The following is a 19,779-nucleotide window of genomic DNA, read 5'->3' on the forward strand; positions in this document are numbered from 1 at the left end:
CTGTCCTGAAAACAATACCAAAGCTGAGGGAGCTGAAAACCCACTGCTCTTCTTAGATCCACAAGAAAACTGAGGGGGAAAGCTGCTCCCAACCCAGAGAAGCAGCCAGGCAGGCTTGGAGAGTCACAGCTCCCAGGGCAGAACCCGCTTTTGTAAGAACCCCGGGGGCAGGCAGATTTAACAGGTCCCTGAGGCCAGCTGGAGGCTCAGCGAGGGGAAACCTGAGTGTGACAACTCCAGGGGGCCAGTCAGAGGGGCCCCATGCTCTTTTTCATGCATTTTACCTCCAGGACCGTGCCCTGTTCTCAGAGTGAAAATCATAGGAAAACTCCTCATGCTTCCTGCCAGGAAAGGAAATAATAGCTCTATTGAAATACACCCAGAATATTCTCTTCCATTGTGGGGGTTTGTGTTTAGTTTTGTTTTGTTTTGTTTAATGAGAAAATATTTTACCAGAGCCTAACCTACCTGGGGGAAGGGAAATACCTTCTGTGTCACCCAAATTGGGGTGGGGGAAAGAGACACACTTGTGGAGGTCACAGCTCAGGGCACAGGCTCCATGAGAATTAATCACAGGACTGCAGATGCCCTAATCTGTCACGCTCCCCCAACACCTCACCTCCATGTCAGTAGGGCCCCTGTGTAATAACAGGAATAAAATTAAAGAAGTAAATGTCTCAGGCGTGTCTAGGGAAAACCCAAAAACAGCGGGGAGATGAAAACAAGGACACACGTGTGGCTTTAGCCTCTCGCACGAATAGCTGTAGCAAACTACACACAGCCCAGCCCCAGTAGATAAACAGAAAACCTCACAGAAGGAACTATTTATTTTGGTTCTCTTACCCAGTGCATTCCATGGTGCATCCTCGCCTAGAATTGAGTGGAATCATGTCCATCTCAGAAGGGACATACCTGAAGAGAAATGGCTTTCCAGACTCTGAAGGGCAGAGAAAGCACCAGCCTGGGTTAGAGAAAGGTGAGCGGTGGGGTAGGGTGTGGGCTGCCTTCTTCCCCAAATAAGGAAACTTCCTGAGGCCAGCACAGTGGGAGGGAGGGCCATGGGGTGGAAGCAGCCAGACTTCTTCCTGAGAACTGATAGGATGCCTCCAAGGGGCCATTCAGGTGCCCAAACTTGGCCCTGAGGGTGGGAGCCAGTCGTTCTGCCTCAGAGCCCGGGACTGAGGTGGGCGCACAGCAGGCTGGTCTTACTTGGCCATATCCATTTCACTTCTCTGAAGCCCTGTGTAAAACATGAAGCGTGGACGGCCTGGTGAGCACAGCTCTGCCCTCAAGACCGGTTTCAACTCCTCTCTTCCCAGAGAACAGCATCTCTGAGCCCGTCCTGGGTGACCTCACATAGATCACCCTAGTGGCCCAGGCTAGTGACCGGGAACATGTACCTTCCTGCAGCCAACCCCAGACGTCCACTGATGCATCATATACTGACAAAGATGTGAGTCGCTGTGCATTGGTCTAACAGCAGAGAGTCTGCCACAGGCCCAAGAGGTGGTGTGTGGGACAAGCAGGGGTGCAGGAGTGTACGCAGTGCAAAGGTGTAAGTGGTGGCAGGGGTGCAGGGGCTTTGGGGGGTGCAGGCAGTTCAGGGGATGCGGGGGTGCAGGCAGTGCAGAAGTGCAGAGAGTGGCAGGGTTGCAGAGGTACAGGGAGTGTAGGGGTGCAGGGAGATTCTCAGGCACGTGGCCAGGATCAGAAGGCAAGTGCACATCCTCGCAGTCAGCCTTACCCCGGGAGGCTTGTGCAATGGTTTGGGGCGGCGGAGGTGGCAGCTGCGGCGGCGGCAGTTGGTGGGAGGCTGCCCGGGCAAGCCGGTCGATTTCTTCTCTTCCCTGCAGCCTGGCCTGCGGGGTCCTTGGCAGCCAGAGATTCGCCAGATGTTGTACTCCAGGTAAGCTTGCTCCTGGGAGGTGGGGCGGTTAGGTCAGTGGGCGGCGACAGCGGCAGGGGGGCGGAGCGGGGCTGCCCCTGGCGAACTGGTGGAATAGCTGCCTTGTCCCGGCTGCCGGGCCTGGGAGCGGCCTCTGCTGCCCCAGGTCGCCGGACACACCTGTCCCACTCAGCTTGCTGCGTGGGGAGTGGACGCGGTGTCATTTAGGTGCGGGGCCCACGGGGGTAAGGGGGCTGCCGCGGGGGAGCCGGTCAATTTGCTCCGCTCTCCCCTGCGGTGGAGCCTGGGGGCGGTCTCCGCTGCCCTAGAGGCAGGACGTCGGTCTCCAGGTGAGCTTGCTCCTGGGAGGCGGGGACAGCGGCGCCAGGGGGAGGGGGGCCGTTCCAGGCAGCTGCTCCATTTCTTCTCTCCCCCTCGGCCTGGCCTGGGGGCGACCTCTGCCGCCGGAGATTTGCCTGAGGTCCGACTCCAGGTGAGCTTGCTCCTGGGAAATGGATGCGGTGCGGTCAGGGACCTGGTAAGATGGTGGCTGCGGGGAAAGGGATGCTGCTCTGGGGTAGCTTGTGGATTAGCTCCATGTCTGCACCGCATGGCCTGCAGGCGGCCTCTGCTGCCCCAGGTTCCGGGACACCCCTGTCCCACTTAGCTAACTGGGGGCAGGAGGCAGGGTAGTCAAGGTGCAGTGGTGGCAGTTGTCGGGGTCCTGCAGCGGGGAAGAGGGACCATTTGTTCCCATCTTCCCCGCGGCTGGTCCTGGTGGTGGTCTCTGTTGCCATGGGTTACGGGACACGTGTATCCTAGTCAGCCTGACCCCGGGAGGTGGGCGTGGTACGTTGGGGGTGGTGGAAGCAGAGGCGGGTTTTCCCATGAAGCTGGTCCATTTGCTCCCATTTCCCCTCATGGTTTGCCCTGGGGCAGTCCCTGTTGCACCAAGTTCGCCGGACGTCCATCTCCAGGTCAGCCTGCTCCCTAGAGGCGGCCACCGTGTGGTCAGGGGGCAGGAGCGGTGGCTGATGCGGGGGGATGGGGATGCCTTGGGGAGTTGGTGGATTGGCTCCCGTCCCCCCGATGGCCTGGTGTGGGAGTGGACTCTCCTGCCCCAGATCAACAGACACACCTGTCCCATTCAGCCTGCTGGGGAGGGGCGCCCTGGGCGGTGCCTTTAAAGTGCGAGGGTTGCGACGGCGTTGGTAGAGGACCTGCACCGTGGAGCTTGTCAATTTGCTCCCCTCTTCCCCATGGCCAAACCTGGGGGCGTCCTCCGCTGCCCAAGAAGCCGGATGCCCGTCTCCAGGTCAGCTTGCCCCTGGGAGGTGCACGCGATGAGGTCGAGGGGCAGGGGCAGCCGGCCGTCGCAGCTGCCTAATGAGGCCACTTCTTCTCCTTTCCCCTGACCTGGCCTGGGGACGGCCTCTCCCGCCCAAGATTCGCCTGACACACTACACCAGGTCAGGTTGCTCCTGGGAGGTGGACACGGTGAGATCAGGGGGTGGGAAGGAGAGGGGTGCTGCCTATTGTGAGCTGGAGGATAACCTCCCATCTCTGGAGGCCTGACATAGGGGCAGCCTCTGCCACCCCTCGTTCCCAGGTCACAATTCTCAGGGTCATATTGCCCCGGGGGTGTGTTAAGGTGTGGGGGTGGCGGGGTGATGTCAAAGGTATGGAGCCTGCAACTTGGGAGCTGGTGGTTTAGCTCCCATCTCCCCAGCAGCTTGGCCTGGGGGCAGCCTCTGTTGCCCCAGGTCGCAAAGCACGGTTTCCCTGACAGCTTAGCCACCTGAGATGGGCAGGATGTGCTGAGGGGGCGGAGGCAGCCGCCAAGGCAGCGACGGAGGGGGCTGTCCCAGGTCAGCTGGTCTATTTGTTCCCATCTCTACCTTTGCTGCCCTATTTTCACAGGATGTCCTTCTCCAGTTTATCCTTCTCCTGGGAGGTGGGCACAGTGCATGCAGCCCAAGTTCTGGGCTCTCCCCTGGGGAGGGGAAGAACTCTCTTGTTCTCCTTTGTCTTTATTCTTCAGCGAAGGGGTTACTTGACCCAATTCTTAATCCTGAGAAAGTGTAGCCTGTGTTACGGAAGAGCTGCTGGACAGTGAGTTTTCTGGGTGGGTTTTCACATCAGCTGATACCCAAGGCAGGCAGGAAAGCTATTACTCAGAACTACTTAGTGTGGAGTTGGGGGGTGGCCCTGCTGTCCTCACCATGCTTTTAAAATATGTGTTACTCCCCTCTTTTTCCTAGGTGACATTTTAAGTTACTGGGTCACAGATTGCTGGCACAATCATGCCTGTTCTCAAACATCTTTTAAACTTGGGTGAAGTGATAAGTAGGGGAAGAAGATGATTTACTGAAAGGTAAGAATACTTAAATTTGCATTAAAGCTACATTCTGTCAATCTTTCTCAAATGATTTTTCTCAGATTCAAAATCCACGATCTAATGAACATTGTAATCCTGTGTAAATCATTGATCTTCACATCACATTTGTTAAATGGTCAATGAGATTTGTTAAGTAGATTATTCCTGAAAGGAAAAGCTCAGGCTTTTGAGAATTCCTTGTCTGATGTCACCCAGGCAGTCACAGTAGAAGACAGAGCTGATATAAAAATCCCTCAGCTGCCTGAACTGCAAAGCTTCTGGGATTACTGATCCCTGAAATGCAGGTGACTCTTGATGATAATCTGGGTGGTGGTTTACATGATCAGATTCTTCCACTCCTGTAAATGGGTTCCGTGGCCGCAGCCCCGGGAGAGCTGGTCATAAGGGCCATATCGTGAGGGGCGGGATGGGAAGGCAAGGTGTAAGAGCTGGAATCGCTGCGATTCCACACTCGCTAAACACAGACTCCAGAGCCTAATTGATGTCAGGTTCTGTTCTGGATTTGAGAGTGTGTTCAGGCATGATTCTTGCCCTTCAGGAGTCACTGCCTGGGTGGAAGTAACCTTTACACAAATCTGGGGAGGATGACAATTAAGTAGATGGGCTGTTATGGTTCTCAGTGTGCCCAGGCTCACTCTTCCAGGCACTCGTGGGACTAACGAGAGTCATGTTATTCACTCATTCAGTGATTTATTACCCTTGAATTGATCATTTGTCCCATAGTAAGTGAAACAAGGGATCAGGAACATGAGTTTTGTCCCCTCTCCCATCACTGATTGTATCTGTCAGTAGGGCGCCCTGCATATGCATTGTGAAATGGTGGTATTTTTTGCCCAATGGGGCAGCATTGTCAGTTCTGAGAATCAGGGGAGTCTCGTGGGTAGGACAGCACCCTGACACACATGGCAAACCTCCTACCCCGTGAGACAGCATTGTCGATGCTCATGTGACATGATGTAGACCGCGGTGCTAAACCTGAGCGTGTTCAGTGATCTCGGCTGCTCTAAAAATACAGACTACAGGTCCTTACCTCTGGAGACGCTGAGGGTCTGCACACCAGAATCCTGCATTTTAAAAAGCAATTTAACTAATTCTGATGAAGATGATCTGAGTGTTCCAATGAGAAACACTGGTGTGCGATTCAGCAATACTGAGGATTCTCAAGGAACGATGTCTTTTCATGATGGTCCAAGGTCCCTCTCTTGAGACTTTTGCCTTGGGTTTAATTGTATGTGTTCAGAAATGATGTCTCTCACTTCCAGTGCTTGTCAGCATGCTCTGTGCAGGGACTTGCTCTCAGTAGATGGCAAAAACTATGATTCTTCAGGTCACCGAGCTAGAGTGTGAGCGATCTTTTATTTGGTTTTCTTTATAGCAATGCAGAGTCTTCCGACAAGAGATTCAGACTGAACTGAACAGCTTTGTGTCAGACTTTGGAAGACCGCTGGTGCCCAAGGTGTTCTCTGACAGGGCAATGGCGAATCTAGGTCCCTCTTTCACTGCTACGTCAATGAAGTGGGCCACTTGGACAAGGCCAAATCTGCTATCCCAACAATAGCCCTTGACAGGGATGTTCGGCTCCAGGAAGCCATGAGATGCAGCAGGTGGCCAGAGGAGGAGCCGAACCGGCTCATGAAATGTGACATCCCCAACTTCATCAACACGGACCATAATTCTTCCTTTGGGGAAGATGATCTCCTGATTTTGTAACCACCAATTGTTCTAGAAGATAAGCCAGTTGCTCAGACCTCACACAAAGACGAATTGAGAAACGTGCTTTGTCAAGTGTCTTTCTGAAGATGTGAATTCTGTCTTTGTATGTCAGGAATTCCCCTTTCAAAAAATTGTATGTGTTTGTGTCTGAGAGAGAGAAATGGAGACAGACAGAAAGACGGAGACAGAAGAGAGCCCCCTCAGAAGAGAGCTAGTTAAGGTGAGTTTTGTGCCTTTAAAAAACATTTGGGGTTTTGGGGGGAACAAAGTATTTACACTGTCTCATTCTCCTAGTTGGAAACCTTGGCCCCATACTCAGTGTTAGTGGCCTTGAACGGGTTTGGCACGGTGCATTTCATCTGGCGCTGCCACTTCCACACTCTGCCTTTAGCACATTGCTTTGCCTCTCAGGGCTGCCACCCTTTTAACTGTAAGGAGAGGAGTCTGGAATAGGTGATCCATCCCAGCTCTGCTGTTTTGCAAGTTTCTGATTTCGTATTCGGATGAGGCTGGGATACACCCAGAGCAGTATAAACCAGGCCCTAACTCCTGTCTCTCGCTGGGGCATCCCTCAGGTCTGTGCCTTCTACACAACCCTTTACTGAGCCCAGCTTTTGTCAGGAGCCCAAGTGACTACCGGGTTGGAAGGAGACTTGTCTCCCGTGGTCACGGTGGCCAATACTTCTATTGGTTGTGCTGAAACAGCTCTTCTGAGATCCCCCGGCCACCCTTGCTCAAACCTGAGGACAATCCTGTCGTTTCTTTCCTAGGAGGAGGATCAATACATGGTGCATTTAATGACAGTCCTGTCCCCAGGAATGCACGGAAGGTTTTCAGCTGAGTAAGGGGAGGTGCCTCTGTGTCCCTGTGTCCCTGTATCTCTGTCTGCTCACAGTGCCCTGCCACCGGCTACTGAGCAAGAAAAGTGCTATTCACCATGATGGGTATTTTGCAGATGTGTAGGTGATGGTCGTGTGGCTCGTGTGTGGGCTTCGAGCTGGGATGTTGAAGAGCTTATAAATACCTCGTTAACATCTATTCGAGGTGGCCTGGTGCCACACCGACTTGATTGATGAAGGCATCAAGCCTGCACACTGGTTTGGAAACAACTTGGTTTTGATCAGTCACACTGCATGCATGACTCGCTGCTAATCTCTGGGTGTTTTTTTCATTTTAGATTTATTCACCCAGTGTCTTGCTTAAGCTGAAAAATACTTTTATTTCACCAGAATATTCTCTGATTCTTTGTTTTCACACATCCAGTTTTTTAATTCCTTTAAAAATTGTTCTGTTTATAATGCCTCCTTATTTCTATCATCTCTAGGTTCCCAGTGGCCTGAGCCATGAATCAGATTTTATTTAGAAACTGTACCACCAAAAGTAATACCCTCCCCATAATATATTTTGAGGAAAATATTATTCTTTAAGACTCTAACACTAAATCGTAGAAGAAAGCATGGAACATTTCTTGTAGTTAATACATGTTTATGCAAAAAGAAATTTGATATTTTCATTGAAAAATCTTGATTTTAATAACTTTTACTAATGTGAATATTATTATTCATAATTTAAGTAACCAAATAAAACCACAGTTATTTATTATTAAGATTGAAAACTATTTACACAGTCTCTTAATTAGAAGACTGAAGTGTATTTAAAAGATGGAAAAATACCCATGATGACACCAACTTTTTTATTAACTAAATATCAAGAACTGTGCAGGGTTAAGATTTGACCCCCTGCAAGCTGCCAGGTTAGCATGAGGTAGTGTGTGGATGCTGCCAGAAGACAGGACACTCCCCCAGGATCAGAGACAAAGGACTTCCTGCCGGCACAGCAGGCAGCCTGGGGTTTATGTTCATGTTGGTTCCTGAGCTCTATTCCTATTGCTGTTGTAACAAAGGACTGCATACTCAGTGGCTTAACGTAACACACATCCATTGTCTCACTGATCTAGGGTGCAGAAATGCAAAGTCAATGTCAGTGGGCTAAAACCAACGTGTGGCCAAGGCTACGTTCCACACTGAGGCTCTTGGGAGAGATTCATCTTACTACCTTTCCCAGCCTGCAGAGGTGCTCACACTCCTTGGCCCAGGGCCCTGTGTCACTGTGACTCCTGCTGCCACATCACATCTCTGTCTCTGACCAAACTGCCTCTCACCACTAAGGACCTCCATGATGATGTTTGCTTTCCCACAGTGATCTGCCATCCCAAGGTCCTTGACAGTCACACCTGCAGAGTCCCTTTTGCCATGCACAGTGACATTCCTAGGTTCTAGGGATCAGACCGTGGACATATTGGGGCCATTATTCTACCGAGTTCTTCCCTTTGGCCTCACTGGTTCTTGTCCATCCCACATGCAAAGTGCATCCACCTCATCCCAACACCCTCCAGAGTCTCATTTACTACACCATCAAATCAAAGTCCAACATGTAGTCTAACTATTATCAGTTCAAAATCCTAAATATTTTCATCCTCATCACCTAAGTCAGGCATGATTGAGACCCTGGGTGTGATCTTCTCTGCTCAAAATCTTGCAATGGCTTCTCATTTCACTGAGTGAAGAAGCGAGAGTCCTTATGGTGACCTTAAAGATTTCCTCCCCCTCCCCAAGCTGAGCTCATCTCCGGTTTTATCCCTGGCTCACTCCGGTCCAGCCACACTGGCCTCCCTGCTTGCCCTTGAGGACATCAGACATGCACCCACAGGCCTGTTGCCCTGGCCGGTCTCTGTCCAACTCATATGTTGAAGTCCTAACCCCCAGGACTACAGAACATGACACCATTTGGAAATAAGGTTGTTGCAGATGTCATTGGTTAAGAAGAGGTCATTAGGGTGGGCCCTAATCCAGTATGACTTGTGTCCGGATAAAAAGGGGCAATGTGGACACAGAGACACGTGTACATGGGAGATGACGTGATGAGATGTGGAGAGAAGACGGTCATTTCCAAGCCAAGGGGAGAGGCCTGGTCCAGCCTCTCCCTCCCAGCCCTCAGGAGGAGCCTGCCCTGCTGACACCCTGCCTGCAGACTCCCCGCCCCCAGGGCTGTGAGACAGTGAGCCTCTGTGGTTCATGTCACCCAGTGTGCGGTGCTGTGTTAGAGGGACCTCAGCAACTTGCACCCCCTTCTCAAGGTCCTCAGTGAGACCAGGTCTGGCCATCTCGTTTTAAACTGGAAACTGCCTTCCCCTTTTCTCTGCCCCAGAAATCCCCTCTCCCTGATCATATTATTTCTATCACCTTCTAGAATACCATATATTTCTCATGACTGTCACGACTGTAGTTTATGTTCTGCTCCTCCACAGTCCTATAGGGACAAGGATCCTTATTTGTTCACTGACGGACCTCAGGTGGCTTGACCAGTACCCATGGCACAGCAGTCAATACAAATTGGCCAGATGGAAGGAGGGATCATTCCTTACATTCACAGGTAAGTGAACGAAGATTCCGGGGGACTGAGAGTTTAGCTCAGGCACAGAGCCGGTAAGTGTCAGGCCAAGGTGGTTTTCAGGTACCTATGAACCTGAGGGAGACTTGAGTGATTTCCATTGATTAATATTTCTCAGGTGTCTCTTTTTCTGGCTCTAACTTTTGACTTCTTTCTATTATTCTTCTAAGCTTTCAACCAGTTTTAAGTTTTAATTCTGCTTTGTCTCAGGTAAACAAATGAATTCTGTAAATCTTTTAACTCATTATTTATTTCATCTAAATATATTGTGATTAGTGATGATGTTTTATTTCTGGCATCTTGTTTTGTGAATTCTATTTGCTTTGCTCTGCTTTTCTCCTGCCTGTTATATACCTCGCAGTCACGGTTAAGAGCATGGCGTCTAGAGACAGCCTATCCGGGCTTGGTTCCCTCCCTTGCTAACCATGTAACCAGGATATGTAAGCCATTTGAGACTCACTTTCTTAATATACAAAAAGTGGTACTATCCACCTCAAAGACTGTGAGCATTAAGTGATAAAATAGATGAAGAACTTAGAATAGTGACCGGCCTATTTTGCATTCTTCATTTTGACTTCTTTATTTTTATTCTCTTTTTAAACAATTACTTTAGAGATTACTGTTGAATTTTAATGAACACCCTAGATATTGAAGATTAAATTGTTACTTAACCCATACATTGAATTTTATATACCAAATGATATCTGTATTTTGTTTCCATAAGTTCTGTTTAGTTCTTTAAAAAATTAATCTGTTTTCTTTTTCATGATGTCCTGATTGTTCATTATGTTATATAAGATTCAATTTATCTTTTAATGATTCAGTCATACTTATTTTATGCTCTCTCTTAGATTGTTTCATAATTTTAGGCTCTGGAATATTAATCATCCTGTGTTTTACGGTTAGCTCTTTCTTCCCTGTGGCACTCATTTCCTTCTGTTTTTAGTTGTGTGTCTGTGTCTGTGTAGAGCTGTGGGAGATTCTCTATAGTGAGTACAATTTTTTTCCTATGATTGTCCCTTACATCCTGGTTTTTAAAGTTTCCCTAGAGAACAATTTTGTGTTGCTTATCCTAAGGCTCCAGGTGATATGATCAACCTTGAATTATTATATTTTTTGGTTTGGGAATTCCGGAATCTTAAGTGGAGTATCAATTTGGATTCCACATTCATATAAAGCAGGGGCGTGGAGATTATATTTTTTTAAGGGAGACTTTGTTTTTCCCTAGAGAACCGGTTGTTTCACCCCTTTCCTGTGTGCACATGTGGAGAACTTTGAGTCTCCCTTTCAGTGAAGAGGCAAGTCTTCCAATACGTCTTATGCAGAGGTTTCTATAAAGGAAGACTCTTCTACATCTGGTATGGAACCTTTTTCCTAAATGGACATTGTATCCCTATTTATGTGCAGATGAAAACCCCTTCCCTCCAGGGTGCGGTGGCATCAGCTCACAAGATTACCATTTTGGCGTTTAGTGTCCTCTTTGTATTGTCACCTGGGAACTTCTCTCTCCATAGTTAGCTCTGTGTTACTTTTGTTGTTGTATTTTATCCGGCATTACTGAAAGTTTTACTTAAAAGGGATCCTAATTAGCTCTGTTTACCTGTTTCCAGAGTTGAAAGCTTCAGTTCTAGAGTATCTGTTTGATTTTTCTTAAAAATACATTCCAGTATATTTCTCTGGTGAAAGTCTTGACCCTGTTGTATATTCTCCCATCATTTCCTTATTTTCTTGAATATATTAAAAGTATTTTAATAGCCTTTATTGATAACTCTGATCCTACATCACCTGGGGGTTTGCATCCTTTGTCTAATATTTCTTATTCTCATTTTATCCATCATATAGTCTTGACATGTTGCATGTCTAGAAATTCTTTATTACATAGCAGACATTGCAAATGAAAAATCCATATCTTATCTTCCGTAAGAGATTTTGTACCTTCCCGTTAGGCAGACAGGGTGAGGGACTGATCATCTCACTCCAATCAGGCCCTGAGTTGTGTCAAGACAGAAGTGCCTTTTTTCTTAAGACAGCTTTGAGGTATACTTGGCAAAATAATTTTCACACATTTAAAGTGTACAACTTAATACGTTTTGACATAAGTATATCCCCAAGAAACCATGACCACATTCAAGACAGTGAACATACCCATCACCCACAAAACTCTTCTCCTGCATTTTGTTGTCTCTCCCTCCCTCCCCGTCTATTCCCCTGGAAACCATTGATTTGTTTTCTATCACAACATACTGGTTTGCATTTTGAAGATCTTTGTATGAATGGATTCATGCAGTATCTACTCTATGTTGTCTGACTTCTTTCATTCAATTATTTTGAGAGTCATCTGTGTTGCTGTATTAATAGCTTATTTTTCTTATAGCAGAGTATTGCTTAGTGCTGAGTTTTTCCTGAATATTTTATTGTGAGCAGTGTTTGGATAGACCATCATTTGTTTCTTCATTTACTTCTTGATGGATGCATGGGTTATTTACAACTTGAGCTATTATAAATAATATTGCAGTGAATATTTGGTTACAAGTCTTTGTATGGACATATGCTTTTATTTTCTAAAGCATCAGATGAGGAAGGTCTGGGTTATATGGCAGATAGGTGTTTACCTTTTTTAAAGAAACTGTTAAACATTTTTCCAAAATGGTTGTGCTATTGTAAATTCCTCGTGGTGTGTATCAGTCCTGGTTGCTCTATTTCCTTGCCAGCAATTTGTAAGGTCAGTCTTTCTAATCATATACATTCTAGTATGTTTGTGCACTAGTATCTCACTGTGGTTTTTAAAAGCATTTCTCTAATGACTAATGGCATCTTTAATCAGCACTTTTCATATGCTTATTATCCATCTGGATATCTTTACTGAAGTGTGTTTTCTGGCCTCATTCATTCATTCAGTTGTTTGAATTATTATTGAGTTTTGAAACCTTTTTATTCTGGATCAGACACAAAGAGAGACCTTTACCAGATATATGATCTGCAAATAGCTTCTGTCTGTGGCTTGTCTTTTAATTTGCTTCTCAGTGTTTAGAAGAGCTTTGAAGAGTCTTCATTTTTGTAAAGTTCACTCTATCAGTTACTTTTTAAAATAGATTATACTTTTGGTGTCATAGCAAAGAAATATTTGCCAAACTCAAGGTCATAAAGTTTAACCTTATGCTTTTTCTTCTAGCTGTTTTATAGTTTTAGATTTCCTATTAAGATCTATGATCCACTGTGAGTTAATTTTTGTATATTTTGTGATTGTGGATCAAAATTCATTTTTGTTTTGCATATCACTATCTAATAATTCCAGCACTAATTGTTGAAAAAATCCTTTTCTCCAATGCATCCTTTTTGAGAATCAATTGTCTATATAAGTGCTGGTTTAGTTCTGAACTTTCTTCTGTTCCATTATTCTATTTTCCTGTTTTACACCAACACCATACGTTCTGATTACTGTAACTTTATAAAAAAAAAAGTCTGAAAATCAGATAGTGTAAGTCTTACAACTTTGTTTCTCTTGTTCAAAGTTGTTTTGGATATTTGGGATCCTTTGCATTTTTATATGAATTTTAGTATCAGTTTTTAAATTCCTTACATCCTGTTCTGCCAAAATTCCACCCATGTCTTTGGCCATCTCCAAAGCCACATTTTCTGAAGAAGTCTCTCTTGATCCCAGGTGAAAGGAATTTCTCTTTCGTCTGTGCTCCATTCATATTTCATAATATTTGATTACATTTATTCATATTTGGATGTATGTACTTGTCTGATCTTTCCTGCCATATAGTAAACCTCTCAAGATTAGGAATCTTGACTTGGTTCCCTATGTCTGCTGAGAAAACTAGTTCTATGCTTTGCAGGAGTAAGCCCTGTAGTAAGAGGTATCTGCAGCACACATCTAGCTCATTGCTTGCATATCGTCAAGGAATGCTGCAGATTTAGAATTGTTTATTGATTGTTGTCTCCAAGATGGCTCAGTCTTTTTTATTTCTATTACTACTGCTGCAGTTTCAAAGAACAATGGGCTAATTATTTTCCAAATATCAAAACATACTGTAATTGAGTTGTGATGCAAATTATGTGCTGCTGTGTCTTAAAAACCTGCTTAGTGTTCACAGGTTCCTTCACTCACGGAAATTTTGGGAGAATGACATATCCTTAGAGATAGCACTGCTGACTTTGGCAACCTGAGCAGCAGTATCTGAACTCACTCCTGCTGTTTTTTCCAGTGTCCCCTCTAGCCCTCCTCCAGCCCTCCATGGGGGGACCTGCTGTTCTGTCCTCGAAAAGCCTGTTGCTTCTCAGGAAGACTTCCCTATGAAACATAATTGTGTCCTTCTTATGGGGACATTCAGTCCAGTGACCTGACAGCAGGGGAAAATTTTTAGTCTGCTCTTGGTAGAGCCTAAACTCTTCCATACTTTTTAGAAGCAAATCCAATGAGGAAATTGTGTTGGCATCTAACAAATCAGCATAAATGTCTGATGAGGAAGATCGGCTTCCCCATCCCACTCAGGCATCATGTTGATGTGACGCTCAACGTGGCTAACTTTTTCTCCTGTGAGCAACGTAAAGTTCAAGACGTTATGAATGGCTTTTTGTTTTTCTTCCTTGGTCTTTCCACATTCACTGTGTCTGGTGAGATTATATGAATCCTGCATATTTTCAGCCCAGCACTTACCCTTTTTAAAGGTTCACGTGTTTAAAAGCCTAGTGGACAATTTTTTAGAAGATAGAAATCCTTAGATTTTGGTCCTAGAGTTGAATACTGGTTAGGGGTGAATGAAAATTCCCAGTAAAATTTTAAATTCAGTGTTACAAAGTTTTAAAAATAGTTAAATATTAGTCAATTTCATTAAACACTTTAGCAGTTATTTACTTTTAAGCCTGTTTATGGGGCAATTTTGCAATGATTCCCTCCCTTATTGATTCCCTGTTTATCAGAATCCTTGAAAGGCTCCTGTCATCACTGTCAGTATCATCATCATCATCATCATCATCATGGAACTGATTCCTCTGGATGATTCTAGGAAAATAAAGAGATGGGTGGGGTTATGTGGAGGTCAGTGTGTGCATATACAATAAGAACAGTTATCAGACAGTAGATGCAAGATATCCATTTTACTTAGAGAAGAATATGGTCATGAAATCCTGATGTGGTGACTGAAGGAAGCAGTGGGAACAGGATAGTCAGTGGAAAGGAGGAGGAAGTGAGCGAAGCAGGGAGCATAGATCCTTGGTTAGCCGATCATCAAATTGGTGTGAATGAGGGGAGTGTGGTGGCAGAATCATGTTCCTCCCCCGCCACAGGTTAGCCAACAGTGACATGTTTCTGTACATGGCAAAAGGGATGACAGATATTTTAGGAGAAAAATCTTAGAGGATTTCTGTCTTCTAAATTGTCTATTAGCCTTTTAAACTCATGATACATTATTAAAGATTAGTGGAGGGACACAAATAAAAAGGATTCTTATAATCTCACCACACATACTGAATGTAGAAAGACTAAGGAAGAAAAACAAAAAGTCATTCATAAGTGCCTTGAACCTAAAATTGCTCATGGGAGGAAATGTCACACAAGGTGAGTGTCACAGCCACGTATATAATGCCTGAATGGGAGGGGAGAAGCAGATCCTGAGATGAGACAATATGGTGAGTAGCCTGGATTGTCCAGCTGGGCCCAATGTAATCACAGGGGTCCTTAAAATGCAGGACATGGGCCAGCTGAGTTTAAAATCAGAGGGAGGTGTAGCCATGGAGCAGTGTTCAGAAAGGCTGCTGACCATGAAAATGGAGGAAGTCGTGGGGCACAAGCTAAGGAATTTGGGTGACCTCTGGAAACTGGAAAAAAAAAAAACAAAAACAAGGAAGCATTCTCTTCTAGACCCTCTAGAAGGAAGGAACCCTGCTGGTAACTTGAATTTAGCTCAATGAGAACTGTGTTGGATCTCTGACCTCCACAACCATAAGGTGATAAATCTGTGCTGGTTTAAGTTGTTACGCTTATGAAAGTTTATTACAGTGGTAATAGAAAAATAACATAGTGAGTGGTAGTGTAAGGGATTAAAGTTCTAGGCTGGGGTGTGGAGAGAATTCTGACATTTACACCTAAAAATCAACCAGGTGCAGTGGGAATGTGTTTTAAGGAAGACCTATCTGGCAGGGCTGTTAGGAGGACTGTCTGGTGTGAGGAGAGCATTGGAGTAGAGGAATCAATTAAATCTCTACCAGAAAAATAAGGAATAAAATATAACAGGGCTTCAGTATTAGTGGATTAAGTAATGGAAATGGGCTGAGAGATATAAACATTACTTCGAAATTAGCTACAGGTTTGATGACTGCATGTTGGGGAGAGTTAGCCGATGTGTGGACTGAATGTTTTCATCCCCTCAAAATCCATATGTTGAAACCCCATCTCCCAGAGTGATGGTATTGGGAGGCGGGGCCTTTGGGAGGTGATTAGTAGGATAAAATGAGTTCATGAGATTAGAGCCCTCATGAATGGGATTTGTGCCCTTATAAAGGGCCCCAGAGTGCTTGCTTCTCTCTGCTCTCTGGCCCATGAAGTTAGTGGGAAGACAGCCATCTTCAAGCCATGAAGGCTATCCTCTCCCAGATACATTGACCTCAGCCTCCAAAACTTAAAGAATATGCTTGTTGTTTAAGCCACCAGACCCATGGTAATTTGTTACAGCATCCCAGACTGATGAAGAGAGTGGAGAATGTCTCTGAGTTTGACACTGATTGCCTGGAGAATGCTGAAACCCAGGGAAGTGGGCAGCACAGACGTTTACTCATTTAATCCTGGCAACACGGAATGAGATAGAGTCTACATATTCCTCGCTATTTAAAAGGGAAGGAAAAAGAGGCACAAATAACAACAACAACAACAACAACAACAACAGCAGCAGCAACAACAATAATTATTCCAAGGTTCACACAGAACCCCCTGGAGGCAGAGTAAGAATTTATACACAGGCAGGCTGACCCCAGAGCCCCTGCTCATAACTACTAAGTCAGATCACCTTGCTTATGTGGATCAATTTTTTTCAAGTGTGATATGAGGGTACTGTGTCCAGTAACTTATAATTTCAAAATAACTCACTGTAAAGGAATCATTAGTCACAGGCATTGCAAACCACAGAAAGCTAGACATACAAAAATAACTCGTTAGGGCAAGATAACCAATAATGTATTTAAATATTAGACTTGCTGAATCTTTGCAATAAAATGTGTATTTATAAATCTGTCTGGCTACAGAATAACTTCATAATCCTGAATGTGGCTGGTGGCTCCCATGGTGGACAGAACGGGCCTAGAGAATTTAAGTGACTTGTCCAGCCTCGCTCAGGAAGCTTGTGGTGGGATCAGAGCTATAGGCTGGGACTTTTCCTTCCTATGCAACAAGTCCCTCATGGAGGCTTAGAAGCTTCTCCTTTGGTTCCCAGCTGTCTATCCGTACTTATGACATCTTGTCAGGTGTCCCATCCTGCTCCTGAACATCAGCCAGTGACCACTTCTGCTCTTTTCTAGCCAGGTAATACATTCTAGCAACTTCCATTGACTTCTTGGCATCAGTTCTTACCTGGAAGGGTAGTGGCTAGAGATGCAAATGTGTCCACATGACAGGGTTTTCATAAACGTAGCAGGAGTATTCAAGAGAAGAAAACTTCACGAAGACGAGTGGAAGCAGGTCATTTAGTATACCAAATGGGTACTTTCAATGTATGTTTGTGTTTCCAAGTCCAGACTTGTTCTGCTCGTGCATTACAGGCCAATAAATCGGGAGACCAGGTTTTGGGGCAAGAAATAGCGACTTTAATTTGGAAAGCCAGCTGAGAAAATGGAAGTCTAATGTCCTGGAAAACCATCTCCCAAAGTCAGAATTCAGGCTCTTTTTATATTAAAAAGGGGAAGCAGGAATGCTTGGTTGTTGCAAACTTGGTGTATGAATTCTTTGTTGTAAGAATCCTTTGTTCTTGCAGCTCTTCACCTGGGTCAGATCCGTGTAAACCTCCAACAAACAAATGTTATTTTCTATTCTGTAACTTGTTATCTTTATATGAATGGGAAAGTGTTAATATCCTTTAAAGTCAGAGCCTTGAGAATAGGGTCTCCTGTATATTTCATGCTCTAGGCAACATTGTTTTACAAAAGGTGCAGAACCAACAAGACTAAACCTAGGAAACAGGGCACAGGGTTAAAGCCAAAGAGCAGATCTAATATGGAGTCAGATTTGTTCTCTCCTATTTCAGTAGTGCCATGGAGAAGGCACTTTGGGGAGAGTCACTCATACCATCTTATTTTGACCTGACTGCTTAGAGGTGAGCTCCATCAGCCCATTTAACACATGAAGAAACTGAGGCTATGTGTGGTCATGCTTCCAGTACTTGGTGGAGCCAGGATCCAAACCCGGATCTTTGTCTATAGAGCCTGTGCCTTTACCAGATCACACTAAATTTCTCACTCTTCAAATGCACTCAGTCCCCAAGGTAACACACCTTCCTTGCATTTCTAGGAGTTTTAGGAATTACTGAATTACAAGGACTAATCAGACATTTGTGTGAGCTAATTTTATATTTTCTGATTTTCCTGAATCAGTTCAGGCTGAATTCATTCTACTTACGAGAAGTCCTGAGGCAGAGGAGAGAGGGGAATATAAGCCAGACATAAACAATTTCAAGAGATTCACTTCATCAAGGAAGCAAAGTATTAAGTAAACTATTCTGCAACATGTTTGTCAATAAAACTTGGTGTCTCTATCTCAGCCTGAAGGAGGGTAAGCCCTCCAGCCCATCTGCCTTCCAGCCACATACCCTGGATGATCTTGGTTCCCTCACCGGTGACACATGGGTTCTCCTGGGACTCTTTGTAGAGATTAAATGATAAAACTGTATGCAAAGGGGCTACTTCATTGCCAGACAGTAGGCACTAAACAAATAATAAAATTATTTTGTTTCATGAAAATGGGAGGCAAGTCTCCCAATTAAACATTCCTGATAGAATCCCAACAAGCACTTTAATTTATCTACAAGAAATTGTAAAATAGCATTTCTTTTTTGAAGGCCGTATCCATTCTCCCTACTTTTTACCAATCCTGGCTGTTATCCTGAAAATCTATTCCAAGAACGTGGCATCCATCTCCCATATTTAAATCCTTTAAGTTTGAAATTATGATGAAGCTTGGGCACATAAAGATTCACACCATAATTCACAGAATAAACAAAGACCACAGGAACAGGGCCACCTCCAGACCCCATGTGCTCAGGACAGGCTCCAAACTTCACAAAATCAGAAGCATACTGTTTGAAGAGAAAGAAAATTGAATGTGATCAAGGAGGCTGACATAGAGCACTGGCCGGCTCACGAGATGACCCCGTCGCCCCCTCGTCTGACCTAAGTCATCGAACACAGTTATCCGTTGATCTCTAACTAAAACTAGAACACGGGTAGGGTTGGAAAGTAACATTTTTCCTACAATATATACATATTGTCAACTAAATTTGGCACTTGTCATCTGCCTCTGATTTGGTTAAGTCATGAGCCACTGCAGCTGCTGACCTTCAACACCCTCTGAAAGTAGTTAAGTGTGGAGATCAGGAATGGGGCGCTCTGTGCTCTGGGAAAATGGTCAGAAGAGTCTTCAGATAGTTAGACATTTTCAGGAAATTTTATGCGCCCAAATTCTTGCATCCTCTCCTATCTAGAAAAGCACTAAAATCATTAACAGAGACACCTGCTTCTTGACTAGCAGCAGCCTCTGCCTAAACTTGTATTGGACCGCACGTCCCCCTTCACTGAAATCTTATATAATTCTGAGCTCCCCCTCCTCTTCAGAGCAGTTCCTCTGAGCTCTCTGAGATGCTGTCACCTGGGCTCTGGTGCTTATTTTGCCCCAGATAAACTTTAACCAACAACTCTCACGTTTTGTGGTTTATCGACAGTACCACAAAAATTAAGCTTACATACTTGAACTCAGAGTAAACATTCAGTATCAAATATTTCTTGACTTAAATTCCTAATTAAATGTAAATAAATATTCCATTTCTTAAATATAATATCTTTAAATATAAATTAACAGATATTTGTGAATCTTTGAAAAATATAGTCTAGAAAAAAATTTTAGCAATTAAAAAAGCTATTGTGTGGAGCTTTAGAATTTCAAAAGTGGAAGAGAATAGTATTGTAACTCAAGTTCTTGATTTAAATGCAGAGATCCTGAGGCCTCAAAAGACATATCAATTTGCCTGATTTTGTACACTGTCCTTTAACAGAAAACCTTGAACTAAGTTCCTGGTCTTTGAGAAACCAAGACTTGCTCTGCTGGTGCAGGGCTGAAATTTATGAAAAT

At 44.8% G+C, this 19,779-nt stretch overlaps 1 long non-coding RNA gene across 1 annotated transcript; it reads left to right on the top strand.

The window, feature by feature from the left end:
• The first annotated feature begins 4,138 nt into the window (after positions 1-4,138).
• LOC141576915 (uncharacterized) lies at positions 4,139-7,438 on the top strand. Its single transcript, XR_012505325.1, has 3 exons — positions 4,139-4,259; positions 5,659-6,216; positions 6,767-7,438. It is a non-coding gene; the product is annotated as an uncharacterized LOC141576915 (long non-coding RNA).
• Positions 7,439-19,779: the final 12,341 nt, after the last annotated feature.

This window comes from Camelus bactrianus, unplaced genomic scaffold (assembly GCF_048773025.1).
Source record: "Camelus bactrianus isolate YW-2024 breed Bactrian camel unplaced genomic scaffold, ASM4877302v1 HiC_scaffold_45, whole genome shotgun sequence".
In the NCBI taxonomy this organism is placed as follows: domain Eukaryota; kingdom Metazoa; phylum Chordata; class Mammalia; order Artiodactyla; family Camelidae; genus Camelus; species Camelus bactrianus.